We start from the raw sequence: 12,346 nt of genomic DNA on the forward strand, positions 1-12,346 counted from the left end.
CTCTGTCGCTCTCTGGCAGGTTTCCTTCCCAGTGCAGCTGTGTTGTAGGCCATGTGAGGAAGCAGAGAGGGATGAGAAAATACTCTCTGCATTCTGGAGACATCCTAAAGACACAGACGGTGACAGTTTAGTCTTCATTAAGTCTTCTTTCAGCCGGAGGCAATTCTGAGTGAATATCTGCTGCTCAACAATATTGTTTCTCCGCAACCTTTGCAGCATGCATGCATGCAGCCTGAGGTGCCGAGCTTTTGAATGGGGACTGAAATACAGACGGATGACAGGGTGCATTCAGACTGAGGGAGAGAGATGATGGGTGATGATTTTTTGCGAGGTGAGGAAGATGACAGCAGACACCGACGGTCACCAGACTTCTCTTGACTTTGTCAGTTTGAAAGGACAAGCTGTCATCACTTTTTGTGTCACTGTGCATGCATGTGGAAATGCGGTGGCGTGGAAAAGAGCTGTTATTTCACATTTACATCTAATTACAAAATTTTAATTCAAGTGGTTTTTGTTCGTGTGTGGCTTTACAAGAGTTGAGCATGCAAGTACAGACAAACTTCCCAAGATGGAACCTTTTGTTGCTTTAACAAACCGTGAAACAGAAACAGGCGTATGAATCTGGGAGGGTTTGGCTATGGAGGACCAAAAGGTCCTGGAAGCAGTAATGAAGCATTCCTTTCATTGTTAAATAGCTATTAATAAGTAAATGTAGCATGCAAATCAATTTGTTAAAATATTAATTAAACCTTAAATTTATAAACAAATTAAGGTGACACTTGATCCCATCACAGCATAACGCCAAGTCAGTTAAACTTCATGGATGTTAATCTACTCAGCTAGGAAACATAAACCACTGCAAATCCATTTCGCTTCCTTTGTGGCAGATGAAAGTGACAACAGGTGCAGTGGAGAGGTAACACATAAAACAAAACCCCCCAAAAAGGAATGGCGAGGGACCAAGCTGACTAGACATAAGGACATAGGAGTAATTTTGGAAAAAGTGGGTTTTATTTACTCCCCGGAATGCAAAAATATATTACACAAAAGTCAAATAATAATGGAAGGCTCTTAAAATAGACCAAATAACTGCAGGTTAACACAACAAAATACTAATAAGCTAACTGCATGAACTAAACTAACAGCCAAAGTGAACTAGCACACAAGAGACAATGGAGGCTTAAATACCACCTGAATAAATCAGTCTGACACACTCGGGGCGCACAAATCTGCATGAAGGTCAAGTTTTACACTAAAACTTTGATGTTTTACTGTGTTTTTATTAGAATGTGATGCCATTAGGCTGTTATGCTGTCACTGTGATGTTGTGGGGTATCATACTGAAAAAATAAAAAGAGTTTTATTATTATATTATTCAATATGGTTTCTTGAAATTTTTCGAAGGTCAGTTTTGACCTTGGGTTTTAACTATGAAGGTCAATAAAGTGAGGGAAGATAAAATAACATATTTAAAATAACATAAAATAAATTACTTAATTCCCCAATTACATTAAAAAATCTATTTTTTTTTCTTTCATGATGCCAGCAGAACTCACATGGAGCTCCCAGCAGTGGTTGGACAAGAGAAAGAAATGAACTAAAAATTTCTCCAATTTCTCAAAGCTAACTACAAACAGAACTAATGTCTTTCAGCTGTGCCAAATATGAGGCTGAGAAAGTGAAGAAATGTGTCTTTTATATATTTGTGTCTCCAGTGTATATGAAACTAAAATAACTCAAATGTGTAAAAGTGTTGGTGCACCTACTTTATAGTAACACTTAAATAAATGGTTTAGGAGGAGTTAGCCAAATGCCATTCCTCTCTTCTTATCCCTACTGACTGATTTTTCTCTAGTTTTGCTTTTTGCCACTGTTCTCCTCACTCCTGGCGTCATGAGATGGCACCTGCACTCCATTAAGGTTGCACAGGTAGTGCAGCTACTCCAGGATGGCACATCCATACGTGCTGTTGCAAGAACCGGTAAGGACTGGTGTCTGCTCCTTTGAATAAGGAGGAGAACTGCCAAACGCCTGCAAAATTACCTCTATCGGGCTATTGAAGTGCATGTGTGTGACTCCATGAGCGTCAGGGCCAGTGCTCACAGCCCAGCACCATCCAGCTTGATTGGCATTCACCCAACAAAACCACAGCTGCCAGGTCCACCACTGGCATCCTGCTCTCTTAATGGATGAGAGCAGTTTCAGACCTAAGCACATGTGACACACATGAAAGAGCCCAGAGATGCCTGGTAATTGTTATGCTGCCTGCAACAGCAGGCATTTGCCTCCAATCCTTGGAGAATTTGTTCTAGGTGAGAGAATCCTTGGAGGGATGCACAGACCTCTACTTACTCGTCAGCAGTAACCTGACTGTTAGGCACTGTTAGGTACCAGGATCAGAACTTATGCTGGTGCAGTGGGCCCTGGGTTCCTCCTGGTGCAGGGCAATGTGGTTAGAGTACCTAGGCAGTCCTTGGATGACAAAGGCATTTGTCACCTGAATTCAACTTAGACCCTCAGAGACGTTATGGATCGGTGCAATTGAGCTCAGTGACACTCTGATCCAGTTCTGGGATGTGAGGGCCATCGACACTTACAAGCACTCAGTTTTTAACTCTTTTGGTGTGATTTTAAATCCAGCCCACAAAGGGTTTCCTCTCACTGCTGTTACATTTTGTCAGAGTATCTCAGCAAAGAGTTTCAGTTTAAATGCTTCATTCATCAAGCTCCAATGTGTTTAAATCTTTCCTTCATTTTTTTAAAATATAATTTTATTTCATTTCATTTCTTTGGCTGACTGCCCCAGCAGTAATGTTCCAGTTTGTGAACATGCTCTGAAGAGGCTACTTCAAGTAATTATGAAACATCTGGCGTTTAGAGACTGCTGATGGTATTACCTAGACATTCAACTGGGATGCTGCTGAGAGGTTCTTTAGTTTAATCCCTACCGGCCAATCCTGTGATAGCATTCCCTCTCACATGACATGCCAGGAGATAGCCCATCAGAGATGTAGTTACACTCTCCTTGGGTCGGTTTTCGAGAATTTCTTGCAGAGCAGGTCCCTCTCCTGAGTGCTGACTCAAACCATTGAGCTGAGACTCATCAAAAAAGTAAATGAGCCATAAAACACCTGAAAGAGAAAATGCCTGAGGAAATGGTAACTGTCTTGCCTGCAAGATTCACATTTATGTTTTGTCTAATTAAAGTCCAAAAGTATAACACAAGACAACTCAACACACCTACAAGATAGCCTTGTTATACGGTTTACTGTGTTCCTTTAAAACTAGAGCTGTTCTGCGGTGATTTAGAGCCACATACAGACACATGTATGCCTGTATGTGCAAATGTTGTTGGGGAAGGGAGGGGTAAATGTGTGGATGTATGCTGTAAAGGGTGGGTAGAAGGAGAAGAGAGTGGGGGAGGTCAGCGGGAGGCTGGGGTGGGGGTTTCATGAGCAATGATGCTTTATGCAAATTTTCTTTTTTTCTCAGAGTCTCCTTCTCTTTAACCTTTCTTTTTATTTTACATTTATTTTTCCTTTCTCCCTCTCCTCTTCCTCTTGCTTTTTCTTTCTCTTGTTTCCTTTGAAATGTCCTCTCCCCCCAACTCCTTTGGCTTGCAAGCTCATGGAAAGGCAAAGAATGTATTTTATATTATACTAAACCATGAAGCAGTCTGGAATGAGCTGTTAGGATCTAACGAGCCATTATTGTGAAATATATCACAAAAACAATCAGCTGAGGCAGCGCACCTGAAGCTGGCAGTATGTGGAGATGAGGAGGCTGATTATCACATCTGCCCCACTTGCCTTTTTTCTTCCTCACCTACTTTTCCTTTTCGACTTTCTCCACGCAACGCTCGATGCACACTGTCTTTTTCCACAGTTTCTCTCTCCTCTTTGAGTCTCGTCTCTAGAGCATTGCAAGTAATCTTCTCTCCTCTTCAGCTCCTTGTCCTTTTGAGCAAGGAGGTCCAAGAACTCCACGAGTTTTAATACTAACCTTCTGTTTTCTTGTGGATCTACTTGGAGCTGACTCACCTCCTGTCTCTGTCTATCTTCCAGGAGACTCGTGTGCACCTGTAGAAATTTGCTGGCCTCCTTATAACAGTCTTGATCTCCTTGATGGCAGAGCAGAGGGCATTTCTTAGTGTTTGCACAGCTTTTATGCTGCTTTTTCACTGCTGACAGTCAGTATTGGTTTGGGCCAAAAAAGGCATGACCAAACTGTACTGGCACAAAAACCTGAAAGATAAAAGCGTGCGTGTACTTTTCTGCCTAAAAAACATCCAACACTAGATACAGAAACTGGTGTTTTCTAAAAACAGAACTCTCTGGAGATATGCTCAACAAGGAGCAAGAACTCAGATTTGTACATATTTAATTAAAAAAGAGAGAGAAAAAACAAACATCCAGCTCTATTAGCTTTTAATTAAGTTTCATTTGAATTTGTTTGAGGTTAAGTTACAAAAGGTTATTAAAGTTGTGACAGCCACTTTTATAACTGTGAAATTCAGCATCTCAAAATGGAATGAAGTTCTGAAAACACAACAAGAGAAAACAACGCTGAATAAAGTTTGGCTCATCAAATCTCTTACCGGGCTTCTTCGCTTGAATCTTTTGTCCATGTGAAGTCCATGAAGATTTAAGAGAAGTTGTACTGAGAGGGGCACTCGAGTTGTATTGTGTGGTATAGGTAGAAGCACTCACTGGTCATTTCATTAGGCACACCTGTTCAAGATCTTGGAGAACGGCCAGACTGTTTTGAGCTGGCAGTTCGAGGCAGCAGTAACTCAAATAACTACGAGATATCCAGGCGATCGTGAATGTCTGAATACACAGCACTTCAAAGCAGATGGATTACAGCAGCACTGATAGAAGACTGGAAAATGTTGTCTGATTTGATGAGTCTCAAGTTATCCTTTAACATTCAGATGGTAGGGTCAAAATCCACCGTGCTATGTATCAGTACTTCAGACTGGTGGTGGCAGTGTAAGGATGTCTTAGAGATTATCTTTGGCACACTTTGGGCCCCTTTAGTTGCTGACTGTGTCCATGCCTTTACGACCACAGTGTGCCCATTTTCTCTTGGCTCCTTCCAGCATGTTACTGTACTCAAATGGCCTCAAAAGTCACCAGATCTTTATCCAACTGAGCACCTTTGGGATGTGGCGGAAAAGGAGATTTGTATCATGGATTAAAACCCCTGAAGAATATTTCCAGCACCTTCTTGAAGAATTGAGGCAGTTCTAAAGGCAAGAGGAGGTCCTAGACAGCACTAGCAAGGTGTAACTAATGAAGTGGCTGTTGAGTGTATTTCTAATTTGCAATACTTGAGTGTCCAATGTGGTTGGACACATGCACCTGAGTGTGAATGTTATAAGCATTCTTACAGTGCTTCTGTAAAGATTGTGATCAAAGATTTCATATTTGCAGTGCTTTAACTTAATTACTGAATTAAAAGCACAAAAATCAGATTCTTTCTTCTCATGTTGCGTCCATAAAACACAAACTAGAACTTAGCCATTCACTGCAGTGAACTGTTCAGAGCGTTTGTTGCCTCTTAACAAATAGAAAATTGTTTTTAGTGTGTAAGTGGAAAACATTATAGCCCGTAGAGCAATTATTTTATTTGCAAACAACAAGTGTATTAATGCATGTTTGTATTTCACAATGAGTTAAAATGCTTTGTTACTATTTCCAGCTGTTTGGTCCCCCATATTCGTCTGACTGTTAATGGAAAGGTGGCAGCAGAATTCACTGAATCTATTGATCACTGTGCAGCAGCATAACTACGCCTTTTGTCTGCTTGTGTGTGGGTGAGAGTTTACCAGTGTGAACCACAAATATATGTCCAGTGTTTCCTTGGGTAGGTAAAAAGACACACACACACACACAAAGAAGACTGTATGGCTCTGCACACATCAATGTGCAGGCTGATAAGTGTATAAAGAATTTTTTAAAAAGCTTTGAACTGGTCAGGTGCTGGAAGCAGGAGTGAGAGGAGTCTGTGGTCTTCCATCAGACTTCTCAGGGTTGACCGGTCACGCCACTCAGAGGGAAAGATGGACTGTCACTTTTCACGAAGGAGAGGCATCTCAGTGTGGGTAAGAGGGGCCGCTGGCTGGAAGTGAAAAAGCACCAAAGGTTAAAACAGGACTGTGTCTCTTTTGTTCTGACTTGACTGCATCCACCAGTGAAATGCTCTTTAGGAAGAAAGAAAAGGGCTTTGTTCCTGCTTGGCAGCTACATGTGTGCTTGAAAACCTTGACACTGTCACAGGCTTCCTTTGTGGCTGACTCTGAACTAGATATACTAAAGCCACTATACAGGCAAATTTCTCTGCCGTGTTATTTCCAGCAGCGCCGCCCCAGCTACCTGTCTGACTCTTCTTAGGCTCATGGGATCCATAGGAGAGTCTGCTGGGCTTCCTCGGAGATGACTGCTTTTCCCTAAATAATTTAGTGCAGCCACAGAAAGCTCAGAGCAGTGAAGGACAGAGGCACTTAGCGAGCAAAACTGAAGGTACTGTATCTGCCAGCTATGTGAACCTACTGACCTTCTGTCTTTCCCTGCAGCTCTGTGTGGTTATTGGAAGTGTAAGGTGTGTGTGTGCAAGGCTAAATAAGCTACACTGTAAATTGCAGGTATTACATAAAGGGCCAGCAGCTCTCAGGTGAAATATACTTTGGTTACTCAAATAACTTCATATCTTTATGTAGAGCAGAGCACTGAGAGGGCAAAAACACTCTAATCAGGAGGATAATAAATGAGATTTCAGTTTACTCATTTTGGATTTAGCACAGAAACATTTTGCTCGGAATAAATTGCAGCAAATCAAGGTCTCTTCCTTATTTGACTTGTGCCATCTGATGATTAAGCACTGCAAATGTACATGCAAGAAATGTGAGTGAAGGTGAGCTGCAGTCAGGGTGCATCTATCGGACTCTCTGTAGTCAGAGCTAAAAGGAGGAGGATGATCAAAGGAAACAGAATCAAGTTGGAAGATGAAAAAAAAATACTTTGGACTTAAAAAGAAGATTGAGCTAAGGTTCTGCAGTAGTTGAGATATTCTCCAGTTCTAAGCATGTTTATGAGTGTTTATGGAGTGTCTTTTATGTGCGTTTGGATATGCCGTGCCTTTTAATTTGGTTAAGAGAGTATTTCAGCCTTTGGCTAAAAATACCAGCCTAACAGTTCGCAATTAATCTAATTTGTGGTAATTGTGCTCGCAAGGCTCGATGCACAAAAACGAAGAGTGAACACAGAAACAGAGCCAGGAAACGGAGCAGGAAACAAAGACAAACTAGCAGCACTGAGAGCAGGGGAATTAACAATCGGCTGCTGTTGCAGGGAAGGATGTATACGGCTGCGGAGTAATATGAATTATGTTTACAATAAAAACCTACTCATTAACCTTGCTGAAGTATGTACAGTGTTTGTGGAAAACAAGAAATGTGACAATTTATTACAACCTGGGGTGCCTGCATTGATTGTATCACAAAGCCAAATGGACTCTGGAGCCGCATGTTGATTTATTTGCCATTCAGATTGCAGCTTAATGGACTGTTTGACATTTTGGGAATTACTGTTATTTGCCTTCTTGGTAAGAGACGGATGTGAAGACTGGATCACTTTCATTGCTGGTAAATGTGGAGCTACAGGCAGCAGCTAGCTAGCTTAGCATGAGGACTGGGAACAGAAGCAATGAGAAAAGAGTCCTGTTGGAAGTAAGACAGTAAAATGAGATTTGAATTTTTTAAATATGAATTAAGACATCAAACGTGTTAATTAGACAGCCTTAGAGGTGCTGAGATAGACTTCAGACAGAGAAGCTAGCTGCCCCTATCCCTGCTAAAACTTACATGAGTCACATTTGTAAACCTAGCTTCAAGAACATTTTTCTTTTCATTTTTTTTGTTTTGGCATGAGCTATGTATATTTAGATGAGAGGGTATAGTGTTATAGTATAGGGTGGTGTTAAGTTATAAGCTAATACACCCTTGATAAATGCTAATGGAGATACCTGCTAATTAGCACTAGCTCATTGTTTCCCAAATTGTAGAGACTGAAATTTTTTTTTTTGTGTGAGGCTATAAACTTGTTTATTTCTCCAGTAAACCTGATAATTTATTACATAGAAATCGACTATCTATTTTGGAGCTGCGATTCAAGAAACTAGTGTATTCACACTTCTACTTCTGGTTTATTTTTCAGCCTTCAAGGTCGCTGTTCACTCCAGCTTCTTATTTACTCTATGGATATATTCACTGACCACTTCATTAGGTACACATGTTCAATTGCACAAATATCTAATCAGCCATTCAGATCACTTCGAACTGATTTCTTGAACTTGCCAATGGGTTCATTGTGCTCAAACAGCCTCCACAGTAACAAGATCGCAATCCAATCATGCATCTTTGAGATGTGGTGGTGTGGGAGATTCAAATCTCCAGCAACATGTAGCGGTATCATGCAAAAATGTGGACCAAAATCTTTGAGGAATGTTTCCAGCATCTTGTTGAATCAAAGAATTAAGGCATTTTTAATGCAAATGGTCGTCCAAGCTAGTATCAGCAAGGTGTACTATTGAAGTGGACAGTAAGTTTATCACTTTCTCATCTAATCTCAAAAAGAAAGTGAGTACACCGCTGTGTATTTTCTTTCAACCTTAAAGTACCTCAGTCACTTCACTTTCCTGGACTGTGTCTGTGTAATTCCAGTTTTGAAATTCAGTCCACATTCTTGCTTGTCTGATGTTGTGCTGGACAGAATATTAATGGATGTTTCAATAATTATTACAAATAATTTTTCTGTCTTTGCTTTTTAAGTTTGATTCAAGCATCTGAAGAATGAAGAAATATTATAAGCTGCTACTTGACCTTGACCTTGTGGTCAAATAAAAAAGCAGAGGAGAAGGAACTGCAGGCGTTAACTGTGTGTCTCCAAACCTCTAAATGCCCCAAAGCTAACTTTCTCTCCTTCGCTTCTGCCTTTATATCCATTAGAACTGGTGTCAGTCTCAACAACATACCACCTTTGACATTATTACCAAGAGAAAAACTAGCTCCACTTCTCCCCATCCAGCTACTCATCCACCCTCCCGCCGCCTAATCCCACAACAATAAAGAAAATCACACTAATGCACCGAGAAGCTGGAGGTCTGGTGCAGCCTATGACAGCTGAGGTGTAGGGGGTGTTCAGCCAGCATTTGCATGCTAATAGCGTTGGTGGGCATGATGGGAAAAAGGCCGGGGCGGGGGGGGTGGTTGTGGCGGTGTCGCCAGTTGAAGAGCTTTTTGGAGGGCTGTGGTGGACACGGTGCAGCAGATCCAACCCTGTGATGCGGAAAACCATCTGCTGGTCCTCATCTGGTCCAGTCAGCAGGTCCATTTACACACTGCTTAATCAGATGTGTCTGTTTGATGCTCCTCCTCCTCCTCTCCTCTAGCACACACACACACACACACACACACACACACACACACACACACACACACACACACCAAGGTTTCTTTTCAAACCCAAATTAGCCGGTCTTATTTCCTCCTGCTGAGCTGCTGGTATCATGCACCTGGTTTTGGTCGACATTAAATATTTTATCTGATGATGCTGCTTGTCTGTTTCTGCTGTACAAGGTTCAGCTGCCGCTGACACAGACATCTCTGTGTGTTTTAAGCTGAAATATTCGAAGAATATATGCGTTTTAATGTGAACTCACAAAGCACCTCGGCCTTAAGTAGCATGCAGGATTCAAGGCTACAATAAAAGCAGCCTTTATTTCTCTTCCTCACTCTAACTTTGTGGTGTAGGTGTAATGTCCTCTATTTAGATGCAATTCAAAGGTTGGTGTGGGTGTACTGTAACTTAGCTATCCAGTAGAAAAATAAGAAAAAGCCCAGAAATAGCCTCACACAGCCTTGATTGAAGCATACCAGTAATGACACCAATCACCTGTGAAACCACCAATTATGGTGCAGTACGAAGAACCCTAAACTCTGTGACATTTCAGAGCCTCTCACCAAGGAACTTTTTTTTTAAAACACAGAAGAAGTTTGAAAGTTTTAATTTTGTTTTTTGTACTTCAGTTCAAGGATGATGTGCTTTTGAGGATAACATTTTCCTTCAAGATCTCTACTCACGTTAATGGAGCCACAAAGCTCGTCCTCGGGCGCCATAACGGCCAAAATCTCATAATGCAATCATTCCCCTGAAACCAATGTTTTTTATGGTTGACAGACTGCGGGCGTTTAGATTTAGAAAGCTTACGTCCTATATTTTTTCAGTCCTATCTGCTGGAAGCAGTCTGGGTCTGGCGCTGGCCTAGTTCAATCACTATTTCAGGCAACCCTTTAGAAAGTATTAAACAGAGGAGAACAATACAATGTTTGAGTGGCGGCATTATGAAATGCTTTCGCAGATGGGGGCCACATCTGTCCAAAGTGTTGTGCAGCAGCATCAATCGAGTGATAAGAATCAGCTCTCGACTGGTTCACAAAGAGAGGAGCTGCAGTTTGGGGATGTTCGATTCTCTGAATGTTGCAGCTGTAATTCCATCATGAGGATGTGTACCTTACATGATTGGAAACATCGCCGTGCGCCGTCATCAGAGTTTACATGATTGCAAACCCTCCCCCGTACACTCAGGGTGCCTGCTGTTGATGAAATCCTCAAGCCGTTTGCTTTGTTTTCAGCACCATTTGGGCTTGAAAATAACAAAATGACTCTCTTTTCCCATTTAATATTATAATAAAATGTTCAGTACATAAAGTAATAACACAAAAAACATGTCTCTTTGACTTGTAACTCAAATTACACTACAACAGAGAGCTAAAACATTAACCTTGTTCTCATGCAAACCCCAAAAACTAAATAAATCTGCCTGCTCCTAAAAACTGTAGTTAATGCTTCAATCGCCCACGAATGAAATAAATTACAAGGCAAAAAAATATTTAAGGTGCCCGAATTGACTTGCCTGGCTTTCAGGTTTGAAAGCCAGCACAAGCTTCTCCAACATCCTCTGTCTCTTTGATGTGATTAAGATGGATTCAAACATTTCTTCAGCACACAAAAACCCACACTGGCTCTGTTAATGGCCACCATCCAGGGCCTTAAAACCATCAGCAGTGGTTATATAGGGTGAATGTAAAATAGTTTATTTCATTCATCATAATGACTGGTTTTATGTATTTATTTATTTTATCAGTGAAGTATCCTCTCTCTGGGAAGGGAAGGTAGAGTCTTATAATTTAAACAAGAAGAAGTGTTTTCGAATTTTATGTGCAAAACAATAAATTATCCAGTGCTGTGCAGCCCCAGACTAATCCATCAATGCAGACTATTTTACTATAACAAAGACAACTAATCACATTAAAACATGTCAGTGTGAGTCATTCTGCTATGACAAAGAAACCCCACGAGTTTTTCAAAAGGAATATTGGACGGTGAATCACCAGCTTTAAGCAACACAAAAGAGAACACTTTCAAAAACAGCCCTGTCTATCGACACCAAAGCTTAAAGCTGTTGTCTGCGGTTAGCAGAAGGAAAAGTCATGCTCTGTGTCTAAAAAGTGCCTGAAATCCATTTCAAAGACAAGGGCAGACGCTGACGAAAAATGTAATGAATATTTCAAAGGCAGGGAATGAGCTGCACTCCAGGTGACACTCGTGTTTATAGAGCTTATCAGACACCCATCACCCACAGAGCACGGCCCGGGGAAAGCCATGTGTCCGACTGATTATTAGCAGGCTGCTGGTGGGTTTTCCCATTACGTGCATGCCACTTGCATCAGGCCAGTGATAGGGACAGTATGCTGAAGCATAAATGGTCCCTTTGAGTGCCGCTGTTGAAGTTTAGCTCTGAATATGTAGCTATAGGGGGAGGAGGTATACCTGAAATATGGTGCTGGTTCTCTGTGAGGAACTGATATGGATTTCTAGGATGTGCGCTGTCAAATTGTAAATAATGGTAACACTAACTTCTAGATTTTAGTCATAAACCTTCCCATAAGCAGTTTTAGGTTTTGAAAAGTATCTCGCTGTACTCTATCTGACAGGTGGATGATGTTTGCTTTTTAAACCTGTCTGCCTGCCCATGATTAATGCACATGAATATAAAACTCTGAAGTTTTAAATTTACTTCAGCTATACACTATGCAGCACGACCTGCATCCCTATGACTAAACTGAGGGCATTGCTACTTCGAGTGATGGGTGGGTGCTGATTTGTCTCATTCAGCATGCTGTACTCCAAGGAGTCAGCTGTTCAGTTTTCCTGTTAATTGCATTTTGCTTTAAGGAGACAAAATTAGCAACCTTTTTATTATCACATTGAACTGCAGTTGTGGT

The sequence above is a fragment of the Pelmatolapia mariae genome, linkage group LG16_19, assembly GCF_036321145.2.
Source record: "Pelmatolapia mariae isolate MD_Pm_ZW linkage group LG16_19, Pm_UMD_F_2, whole genome shotgun sequence".
Lineage (NCBI taxonomy): Eukaryota > Metazoa > Chordata > Actinopteri > Cichliformes > Cichlidae > Pelmatolapia > Pelmatolapia mariae.